Below are 11,991 nucleotides of genomic sequence, written 5' to 3'. Positions count from 1 at the left end.
CACACACACACCACAGAAGGCAGGTAGTAGAAAAACTAAACACTGTTCTCTCAAACTGACAGAGAAAATGGAATCTATATGAAGGCAAAGGTGCAACTGGCCCAATTTATCCTTCTTTCCAAATAAATTTTATGTATACGTGGTTAAACAGCTTGTGGACACCTTTATCCTCTTTCTACCTGCCATCAATTTTGTATGATAAATTCTCCCCCCAAAATAAGGATATTAAAATCAGTCTTATATTCAACTTCTGGCTTTCAGTTTTTAAACTTTGATTGTTCAGTTGCATGTTAATGAAGACAAACTTCTAGCTATAAAGTTCTTTGACCTATCTTTTCTCGGGGTAAAATGAACTTGGGACCTAAAAGTTTGAAGATCCAGTTTAATTTAGAAAAGGTAAAACCAAACCATAGGTATTGAGACCTATAAATATTATCTAGATATATCAGTTGAATTACGCTATTTAAAGACAAGAGAAGTTCCATTTTTAATACATTATTGTATTTTTCTGAAATATCTGACTGTAACAGAAGGGACTTATAATAATATATTATGATTTGCTCATAGTCTGATGGCTACAGATCCTGTGATATTACTCATCTTCTTCATCTGTTTGCTTTTATGTATGTTCATCTCAGTATTAAATAGAATATTAAGTGATAGATTTTTCATAAAGTAGGACTCTAATAGAATTTAAACAGAGAAATCCAAACACTATTATGAACAATTGCATATAAAAATTGCAATTCTTATGTAGTTTATCAGCATGAAAATGAAACAATATGTCATCATCACTATGTAAAGCCATCAGGAAAAATACTCTCAAGGTCAGGTAATTATTTTGCAAAATAAGCAGAATTTCCAATTACAATTTGTGAAAACTTTAAAACTAGATGAATTGATATTATGTTTCTAAAACATTTTAAAAAATTATTTGCGGCCAGAGTCTTATGAGTCCTTCATCAGATTTTGTCCATTTTCTCCAATTAAATTATTTTCTTTTAAAAAGCTAGCCTCAGTGGGGTTGAGAGGAGAACTCAAGAGGCACATACATAAATTGTCTTAATTTCTGAGAAGTGTGGGTCTGACAATCACTTAAAACAATATAGTTGATATGGCTGTCAGGATGGACTCTTTTCAAAAGAATGTTTTTATAGAATATCATCATGACGCTTTGCTCAGATGGATGTCTTTAGCAGTATTTGATTAATGTAACGTAATAAAAGAGATGCACACCAAAGTGTCTGTACATGTCTTGTTAAGTATGTTTGATTCATTATATGTGGTTCTCTGTTCTTTCCTTCTTCCACAGTTCATTTTTTATCATTTCAATAATATATCTATAAATATGAAAAAGTTGGCCCTTTCAGAGTCTTTGACATATATGGCTATTAATTCATAACTCTAAAAAATTGTATCTTTCAACCTGTCATTTTAAAGCTTGTAGAGTTTATTACAGCAAGTAACCTGTGTTAGAAATTAGATTTTGAACTTTAGCAAGAAGATAAAGAAGCTCATGCACCTAAATGTTAAGGCAAAGATACCTAGACATAGTTCTAAGATAGAATGATGTGAAAAGATCACTTATTAAACATTATAATTTTAAACTCCCTGAAGATAATATTCAGGATTATATTGGTTACTAGTTTCCCACTTATTCTGTTTTCCATCTCCAGATATCAATCATTGAGCAATCTTGTTATAAACAAAGCTCTCCAGTTACAGTTCCATGATGATCTTTGTTGCAATGAGTTGATGAGTTCAACTTCATGGTTTATATACCAATGACATACATGGTTTTAAGTAAAAGTATTCTGAAGGCATATAAATAGCACCGTTGAGTATCCCTAATCTGAATGTCTGAAATCGGAAATGCTCCAGAGTCTGAAACTTTTGAGCACCGATAGAATGCTCAAAGGAAATGCTCGTTGAAACGTTTTGGATTTTTGAATTAGGGATGCTGAACCAGCATAACACAAATATTTAAAAAAAAAAAAAGTCCAAAATCTGAAACTCTTCTGGTTCCAAGCATTTTAGATAAGGGATACTCAATCTGCATTTATTTAAACATACATTTTAGGTGTTACTGTTTTAACAGGGGTAAGCCCTATATGGTAGATGCTATTTTACTTTCATTTCACTAATGAGGAAGCTGAGGCAGAAATCACATGCCCCAGATCATACGGATGCTAAGGGGCAGAGCTGGGCTTAAAACTCAGCAGCCTGGCTCTGGAGCTCTGGACCTCCTTGAGAAAGAGCTAAACTTGGAATGTTTTCTTCTTGGTGCCTTTGGTCCTGCTTCATATTCTTTAATGCATAGGTAACAGCTTGGCTCCCTCACTTCCCACGCTCCTTTTCTTGGTTCAATTAAGAAAATCATGGCCCAACATCAGGATAGCAAGCCTGCAGTGTTCCACGTAATGAGCTGTGACTCACAGATGATTTGGGGGTTTTGGGTGCCAGGCTAGCACATCATGTGTGAATAAGCTTGTGGCAGGGGCTGAGGGTGAGGCCTGAGGACATGGTTTATGTTGGAGCCTAACGGTGTTCTGGGTGACTCATGTACACTCAACCGCAGAGTCATGAACTGCTTACACACACCCAATGTCAGGTTCACTCTGAGGCTGTTCTCCCACAGCCATTTTACAACTCTGTCTCTGAAAAGCGCAGAACATATTTTGACCTTTTCACCAGGAGATCCTGAAGGGGACTTAAAGAACGGCCTTCAGGTCCTGCTGGTCCCTTCCTGGGAAGACTTTTATTCCTTTGGAGCTAAGAAAGACACCTAGATGGTGCCTTCCTCTCTCTTGTGCTGCTTGGAAGGCATGGGCTTTGGGGTCAGCTAGACCCCTGGCTAGCTCTTGGTTGTGTTCCCAACCACTCTGAGCTCGTGGGCAACTGACTTATTATTCTTGGACATGGCTTTCTTGGAAAACCATAAAACTTATAGAATGGGATGGGAGCATTTTAAAATACATTTATGGGAAATTAACTCAGAAGACCTTTTTTAAACACTATTTTTAGTGGTCACTTAGCCAATGGCTTCAGCTTAGGAATGACTGAGGCAAAAGCACTAATTAAGGATGGCAATTTTATTCATCTTTGTATCTGTTTAGTGTCAAGTTGGAGGAAGAGAGGGTTTAAAATATGAGCTAGTAATCCTCCCCCCTAGACATTTTAAAACTATGAATAAAGTTAAGAAAACTATGCAAGAACTAAAAGAAGGTCAAAGGAAAAGAAGGGATCATCATTGTAGGCTCAAAGCATGCTACATGTCTTCCAGGAGATAAGAAAGTTCAGAAACGTGGCCCTCCCTGCACTGCAAATCCCTTTGCGTCCCTTCAAGCATCCGAGCTCTTCTATCTCAGCTCATTATTAATGCTGATCTCCCCAGGTAGAGGAGAGAATGTGGACTTAAGTGGCTCACCTACATTGCTTAGGTTTGTATATTTCAGAGACCCCGACTGATAACAGGTCATACGATTTCAGTTCTGAGTCCTCCTCTGTTCTTGAAAATAGAGATTGGAGAGGAAAACTGTGTTTGTGATTTTACAGTGCCCAGGTCAGGCACTTCCTTTTTGCATGTGTTTTGGGTAAGCCCCTTACCTTTTGGAGCCTAGCTTATCACCCCTGGAAAGTGAGGCAACTAAATTTAGTGTTCTCTAAGGCCCTGTTTGAGTTTGCATGCCACTGACTCTAGACTTTTCTAAATAAACAAGTAAACTTACAGTTACCATGGAGAATGTCTGTGTCCTTGCTGATCGTTGTAAATGTCCCTGATGTCAAAATGCAGGATGATAAAAAGTGAAGTTGAAAAATGAGGAAGGGGTGTGACAGGGAGTGATCTTAATCGTTTTGCAGGGTGTGCACTTTTTAGGCTGCCTAAGGGCAGGGTTGAAAAATATATGCCTTCTGCTAGCATATTTCAGAGTCAGCCAAACTACATTTTGGTTAGGAACTACCTTGTCCAGAAAGAGGGAGGATGATAATCAAAGCAAGGGCAGTCCCAGAGCTCAGATGATCCCTTTTTCCTGGTGAAGGATATCCTTGGATGGTTGTTTTTCTACTGAGTCTTTAAAAGAGGACGCTAGGCTTAACAAAGTGTCAAGAGTCCACAGCTGAGGAGGCCAAGTGGAGCCAGGGAAAGGAAGTGGCTTAAAAGACTTACTCTTATTATATTAGTAATATGTCGAATTTATTATTGAAATTTATATATATATACTTCAAAAATATATCAAAGTAGAGTGAGGTGAATAACGAATCCCTACATTCCTATTATCAAGAGTCAACCATTAATTCACGTCCAGTCTAGTCTAATCTGTATCTTCATTTAATCTTGTTTTAACAAATTTTTTTTGAGACAAATCTTGTACAATTTCATCTGTAAATATTTCCAAATTTATCTTTAAAATTAAGGGTTTTTTAAATTTAAAAGGCAAATGCAATAATGTTAGCACACCTAAAAATTAACAAAAAATTGTTAAGTGTATTCAGTAGCAATTCAAGATTTAGATTTCTCCAATTGTCTCATATATATACATACATATTTTTAACAATTTGTCTGAATCTAGATCCTAATAATGTCCGTAGGAAGCTATTGGTGCAATGTGTCTTAAGTGTCTTTTACTTCATAGGTTTCCTTCCATTTTTCTTTCTTTTTCTAAACAACTATTTGGTGAAGAAACTAGGTCATTTTTCCTGTGAATTTTTTGATTTTAATTGATTAAATTTCTGTGCTATCTTTTGACATGTTCCTCAGTCTTTTCTATTTCCTGTTAATTGATATCTAAATGTATAATTATATTCAGGTGAGTTTTTTTGGCACATCTATTTCATAGATGTGTCATGTATCTTCCTTTCCTTTCCTTTTTCCTTTCCTTTCCTTTCCTTTCCTTTCCTTTCCTTTCCTTTCCTTTCCTTTCCTTTCCTATCCTTTCCTTTCCTTTCTTTCTTGAAATGGAGTCTTGCTCTGTCACCCATGCTGGAGTGCAATGGTGTGATCTCCATTCACTGCACCCTCTGCCTCCCAGGTTCAAGCAATTCTCCTGTCTCAGCCTCCTGAGTAGCTGGGATTACAGGTGTGCACCATCACTCCTGGCTAATTTTCGTATATTTTAGTAGAGACGGGGTTTCACCATGTTGATCAGGTTGGTCTCAAACTCCTGAACTCATGATCTGCCCACCTCAGCCTCCCAAACTGCTGGGATTATAGGCGTAAGTCACCGCGCCTGGCCATGTATTTCTATTAGGAGGCAAACAATGCTAGATTGTATCTTTTTTGTAATATCAGTAGCCATTATCGATCATTGCCCAGATCCCTTAATTCATTAGAGGCTGCAATACAGTATATTAATTCTATGAATGTAATTCCTTTTAACCTAGTAGTTGAAATATTTCTAAGAGAAACTTTTCCTATTTGATTACCCTAAGGAAATGTATGTTCATTATATTATGTCTATAAAACCCAGGATAAAATACTGGATTTAACCCTTTTTTTCCCCCGTTTCAGCTTATTTCGTAGCCTTCTTCAAAAGTGACCAATGACAGCTGTGTGTGTTTTAAATTGTATTTTTTTGAATGCATTGACATAAAAATATTTAGCCTGGAAACTTTGGAGTCAGATGGATGTAGGTTTGAGCCCTGGCCCTGCCTGTTACCTCAGAGAGTCTTTTCCTCTCTTCTCATGGCTACATCCTAGTCGCTTTGGGCTCTCATGGGTCTTCTGCAGGGAAGCTTTCTTTAACTTTCCTGAGCAGGGTGAATTAATCTCTCTGAGACTCAGTTTTCTCATCTATAAAATAGAGGCAATAATACTGATGCCATCTGATATAGTTGTGAAGATTAAGTGAGATAGAGGGTACAAAACTGTCCATTATAGGCATCCAAGGGTCTTCAATTTTATTGTTATTTTGTATCTAACAACCTTGGACACTTAACTCCTGTGGTGAATTACTTTGCTGTTACCTCTATCTTGAAAGTATTGCTGGAGAAACAATTATGAAAAAAAATTTGTCTGCTTCTGTTTATGAAGATGCCAAGTCACATGATAAGTTATCAATATTTACAGAGCTCTAAAGTGTTCTGAAAGGTGGAAGAAAAAGAAACAGTATTCAAGAGTCTTGTCCCAAGGTGTTGTGGGGGAGACAAGGTGATAATTGAGAACTATATATAAAAATAGGTACAAAGAATTATGTGGAGCAATTAAATCTGATGAGATGGATGGACTTGCTTACGTTAGGGAAGGGTGTCTAGGTACATTGGATTCAAAAGCAGAGGAAGAACCTACTTTGGAGGAGTCTTTGTGAGTGGAAGGGAAATCCTGAAGTTAGGGTTGGTCTCTTTCTCAAAAAAAGGAAGTTGTTGCTTTAGGGGGGTTGACTAAATACCCTGACAATACTCACTTGACTAAAAATATCTCTTCCATGGGCTTGAAGTCCTAAAGCCAGAACCAGAACTGTAGCTTGTTCCTGCTGCATGCCATTCTGTGTTCCACCTCTGCAATCTTGCCCAGGCTTATCCTTCCTTGGGAATGTCCTTCTCGCTTGCCTTCCTCACCTGCTTACTCCCACTTTATTTTACACCATGCCAGGAATCATGGCTTCAAAGAGTCTTTCTCAGCCCCTTCATTTATTGCACCACTGGGGCAGGGCCTCACCTACATTTTCCCATTGTATCCTGTACACGTTCCCATCACAGTGTTCATCATAACTGTTCATATCCACTGACTTCTCTGGACTCCAAGGACCACAAGGGTAGAGACTCTCTTGATTCTCTCTGTAACCTCAGCACAGTGGCTAGCACATATGTATGCTTAAGAAATAATAAGTGTGTAGCTGGGTGCTGTGGCTCTTGCCTATAATCCCAGCACTTTAGGAGACTGAGGCAGGAGGCGTGCTTGAGCTCAGGAATTTGAGCAGCTTGGGTAACATAGCAAGACCCCATCTCTACTAAAAATAAAATAATAATAAAAAAAAATCAGCTAGGCATGGTGGCTGGACCATGACTATAGTTCCAGCTACTTGGGAGGCTAAGGCAGGAGGATCACTTGAGCCTAGGAGTTGAAGGCTGCAGTGAGCTATGATTGTGCCACTGTATTCCAGCCTGGGCAACAGAGGGAGACCCTGTTTAAAAAAAAAAAAAAGAAAAAGAAAGAAAAGAAAGGAAGGAAGGAAATGAATTTGTAATTGAAGTTTTACCTGTTTATTTGTAAATTTAAATTTGGACAAGTTAGCTGGAAGTGTAGACTAGTAATGTGTTAACACATGAACCTAAATGAGTTTATCTGGTTGACTCCTTTATAGAAGCAGGAACAGAGTGGTGGTGAGTTAGCATGGCTCAGCAAGCTGGTTTGGGGGCAGGTAGGCAGAACAGGCTGGCTGTCAGCCCTGGCTGAGAGGCAGGTTTGAAAGGGCAAAGGTGAATGGCCTAGATTGTATTATTTTTATTCTTATTTTCCTAGTACTGCCCTTGTGTGAAAAGTGGGAGAAAGCAAGAAGTGTTTAGGGAACAGCAATTAATCTTTTGGATTTTCTTGACTAGATTGTGGAAACTGAGCAGAGGCAAAACATATAGAGGCTAGCTGGGCCTGGACGATTGCTGGGGAGCTTTGGAAACACAGCCAGGTGGCAAGGTTACATGTATAAATGTCCATCTTAGGAATGCATAATAGTTTAAAAAGCCATTTGATATTAGCTGGGTGTTTTGTATATTTGCACAGAGAACTTGCTCATTTATCGAGGTTCTTAAAGCACTCAGTTATTTGCCCAAGAGAGATGCCTTTTCACATAAACAACGGTCTACCTGGTGTCAGAATTTCTCAACAGATAAGACACACTTGTGCTCAGGAAGGAACTTCTGCAGGCAGATAGCATACCAAACTTTTATTGTTAATATGGGAAGAAAGGCATGCATCAGAATAACAGGAAAACCTGCTCTGGTGTGTTTGCACCTGAGGAGGGGGAGGGGATGCCACTTTTATCAGACACACTGAAAGCAGCCGTTCATTCTTGCAAGATGGACTGTTCCAGATTTTGTTGCTTTGTGAAATTTTTAGTGCACAATGTAAGTAAGAGTTTTAGGCAGAATTTAAGTAAAATCCAGGATTATTTCAGACAGTTAGAAATGAACAATAACACTGATGAAGAGAGATGCTAACATTGACATGTTAACATGTAACAATAACATGTTTATCATTAGAATCAGAATCTCCTTGTTATATTTTACAGAGTTTAGCACTTGTCTGTTAATACCCATCTCACTGAATGTCACCATCCATAACATAGGTTTTGTTCCCCCCTGGGTGAAGGGATGGAGAGGAGTGGATCTTTTTCCAAATTTTTTTTCTTCCATCATGTTTATAGGTATAAAATTTCACAGACCGACATTTTCTAGAACCTCCATATTCGCTGAACAAGTTTGTTTAAATACAAAGATTTTTAAGTGACATTTTGACTTCTGATTTATATGGAATCTTAATAAATTATACCAAATAAACTCTCAAATTATTCTGATTAAGAAGTCTGATTAAGAAGTTTTTCTTCTCAAAAGAAAAATAAATATTTTCAATTCTTTTTAAAACATGTTTTTGTGGTTGGCAGTGCCTTCGTCTCATGGCAGAGAAGAGATTAAGTAAAATGCTAACTTGTAGTAACTTTATATTCTTAAATTTCTTATCCTAAAGACTAATACAGAAGCAATTCCTCGGAAACCTCATTTCCCTGGCAAGTCAATGGCTTACTTTGCTTCTTGTTATTTGCTTTTAACAGTAACAGATATTTTTATTCCTTTTTTCCTTTTTCTTTAATTTGCAGAGTCAATTAAACTGTTTAACCAAATAGATCTTAATAGATCTATAATAAGATCCAAATATATCTTATTATATTCCTGTCATAATTATTTTTTAAAACTGGCAGGAAGCCAGTATTGAACATCATTTACAACCTTAGTGAATGGTCATGTAAATGGACAATTTGCAGAAATTCCAGCTGGGGTTAACCTTAGAACAGGGTTGTTCCAATATAAAACTGCTGGCTTCCTTTGCATTATTATGGATTTCTGTTTGTTTTCTTTACACTGTTGGGCAGGCTTCCCCTGAGAAGTTTAGATGGACGATTTAAGGGAGGTGTGTTTTCAGGAGGACTTGGTGGTGATATTGGAAAAATCTTAGTGAAACGATGGCCGAGGTCATTATAATATAGCCTTGAATCTCATAACTCAGGAGGAAGTTGGTAGGAGGTGGTGGCAGAAAGGGAAAGATACTGAGGTGTTTCTAACACGAGCACAGGAATATGTGGCAATAATAGAACATTACTAAAGTTCTCCTCTAGAATGAGTCATTGACAAATATAATTTGAGGCTTTACACAGCCCCAAGAAAATATCAATTTCTTTGATTTTTATAAACTTGCACTTTAGAAAGTTTGGCAAATTGATAGACAATGAATAAATGCATTCAGAATTCAAAGTTGACGTTCATACTTTGGCCTCAATTTAGCTAGATGAGATATTTAGTGACACTTGGATGTCTTTCCAAGGGTTAGATTTGCTAAAAAATAATATTAAAACAATATGACAGATAACTTTCAGTATTCTAGACTTAACTAGGAAGCAAATTTTGCATTCAAGAATAGAGAATAACTTTGCAAACCCAAATCAAGAAATCTAACCACCCTAAAGAAATGAATTTTGTTGTAAAGCTAAAATGATTACATATTGTATTCTTTAATTTAATGAAAGAAAAATGTACCTCTGGTCTAATAAGTTCCATATTATTAAATGTCAATGTTAGCATCTCTCTTCATCAGTGTTATCAAAAATTTAATGCTAATATTATTTTACTGAATCTGTGAAGACATTTTACTATTTTACTTTTATTTTTCCTTTTCTTTTTGGAGGTTGGGGTGTGTTAGTGTTTCAAAGTTTGGTGTTGAGACTGTATGTATTTCCAAAGGACAATACTGAAATAGTTGGTGAAATTATAATCAGAGTTCTTCATCCTTAACTCTTTATATACAAGAAGTTTTGCCATTTCAAAGAAAGACCAGAAGTTTTAAAAAATAATTATGACAGGAATATAATAAGACTCTATCAACACTATTAAGATCTATTTGGTTAAACAGACACACAGATACCTTTTCCCACATGAACTATTTTTTGATCAATATAAAGTATGGTAAAGCATGGAAAAAAAGCAAAATTTGAGATACTTTTGTAGGTGGACACATGTCAGATAGTATATAAAATTAGCTTAAATATTCAAACACTATAAAATGTGAGGCAGATAGGATATCATCTCCAAAGAGGATATAGTGAAAACAATACTTTGAAATGACAAATAGTCAATATGGGCATAACTTTTCATATTAGAGAAACCTTATTGCCCAGACAAATTTAGTAGTAGTGTGTATTTTACTTGTAACAATTTAGTGACTGAAGCACTTTGACTTTTCCATCATTTTCTGATAATAAAAGCTCCTATTCCGTGAACATTTTACAATTTTTTTTTTCAGATGGAGTCTAGCTCTGGTTCCAGGCTGGAGTGCAGTTTTGTGATCTTGGCTCCCTGCAACCTCTGCCTACCGGGTTCAAGCAATTCTCCTGCTTCAGCCTCTTGAGGAGCTGGGATTACAGGTGCACCACCATGCCCAGCTCCTTCTTGTATTTTTAGTAGAGACAGGCTTTCCCCTTGTTGGCCAGGGTCGTCTTAAACTCTTGACCTCAAGTAATCCACTGGCCTCGATCTCTCAAAGTGCTGGAATTACAGGCATAAGCCACTGCACCTGGCCTACACTTTTTAATCATCTGATTTCATGAAGAGTTGTTAACTACTCCCAGCTAATGCTAAACAGGAGGTGTTCAGGTTCTTCCACAGGCACTGTTCCCAGGCTCAGTTCACAGGAGCCCTTATTCAGTGGTTATTTAAGAGCTTTGAAATGCCATTTTTCACCTTTCCCATGATTCTTAGGGAGACCCTGCCCTCCATTTTGAAAACGGAAAATAAAAACCGCAGATCTGTGAAGGTCTAAGGCGAAGTTCAGAAAAGCTGTATCGACTGTTGAGACCTGGCGACTTGTTTAAATTTCATCAGCCTCACTTCTATGAACTCTCAGGTAAGCACTCTATTGACTTATAATTTTCTTGTGAACTTTATAAAGCAGAGGAAAATGGCCGACCTGGCAAAGTACTTGGTTAGAGTCCAAGGTGCAGCGTTGGTAATTAGCTCAAGGGAAAAAAAAGTCAGAGTGAGGCTGCTCGCTGGAAGTTTGAGTGCAAATTTGACAAGGAAAGGAAAATGGATTGCACTCCTGTGAGAACTAGTTTAACACTTGAATTCAGAAAACTCCAGAGTTCCTCCTTGTTGAGTCCTGCAAATAAAGAAGAGGGTAAGAAAGAAGCAATTCTGAAAGAGGGCTTGGAGAGTAAACTGAAGATTTCCATGGAAATAGCTGTTTTTTTTTTTTTTATGACTTTTTAAAGCCACTTTTAAGCTATTGCTTTCAGTTTACTTCAATGCACTCACTGAAGTAAGCTAAGAAAGAAATCTTTGATATGCCAGATCAACCAAAAGTTTAAACATATCCTTTTGTGTCTCCATTTATAATGCAAATAGTAAGTTGGTGTTTTGGGTTCATTTCACCATGGTCTCTGAAGTGGGTTAACATACACAGAATGAGGAAGTGAAGGGAGTTCCAAAGAGAGCACATCTTTGATAGTTCAATAATAATAAAAAAATGTATTTAGGTCTTTTCTAAATACCTTTCCCTTCCTAAGAATATGAAACATGAGAGGAAGATCTAAGAAGAATAAATTGTGGTTGCCCTCTATGTAAGCTGAATGAATAAAGATATCGTATTTGTTCTATGAGTTATCCACTACTTAAATATTCCTTAAGTCTAGCCTTTATGAGCTCATAAAAAAGACTTTGCTTATGTGTCTAGGAAAGCCAGTATCTTTATATGCTGTCAGAACTGAATTTAACATACTGTTTCAATAT

The 11,991-nt window shown here is 37.0% G+C and overlaps 1 long non-coding RNA gene across 1 annotated transcript in view; it reads left to right on the top strand.

The window, feature by feature from the left end:
• Nucleotides 1-11,991, top strand: part of LOC108300375 — a 91,225-nt gene that overhangs the window by 60,008 nt on the left and 19,226 nt on the right. The window contains exon 2 of the long non-coding RNA XR_001823375.2: nt 10,963-11,107. This is a non-coding gene — a long non-coding RNA (uncharacterized LOC108300375). The remainder of the gene's footprint in view (nt 1-10,962; nt 11,108-11,991) is intronic.

This window comes from Cebus imitator, unplaced genomic scaffold, assembly GCF_001604975.1.
Source record: "Cebus imitator isolate Cc_AM_T3 unplaced genomic scaffold, Cebus_imitator-1.0 Scaffold27, whole genome shotgun sequence".
In the NCBI taxonomy this organism is placed as follows: Eukaryota; Metazoa; Chordata; class Mammalia; order Primates; family Cebidae; genus Cebus; species Cebus imitator.
Note: the sequence above shows the minus strand (reverse complement) of the source record. Positions and strands in the feature narration are given on the sequence as shown.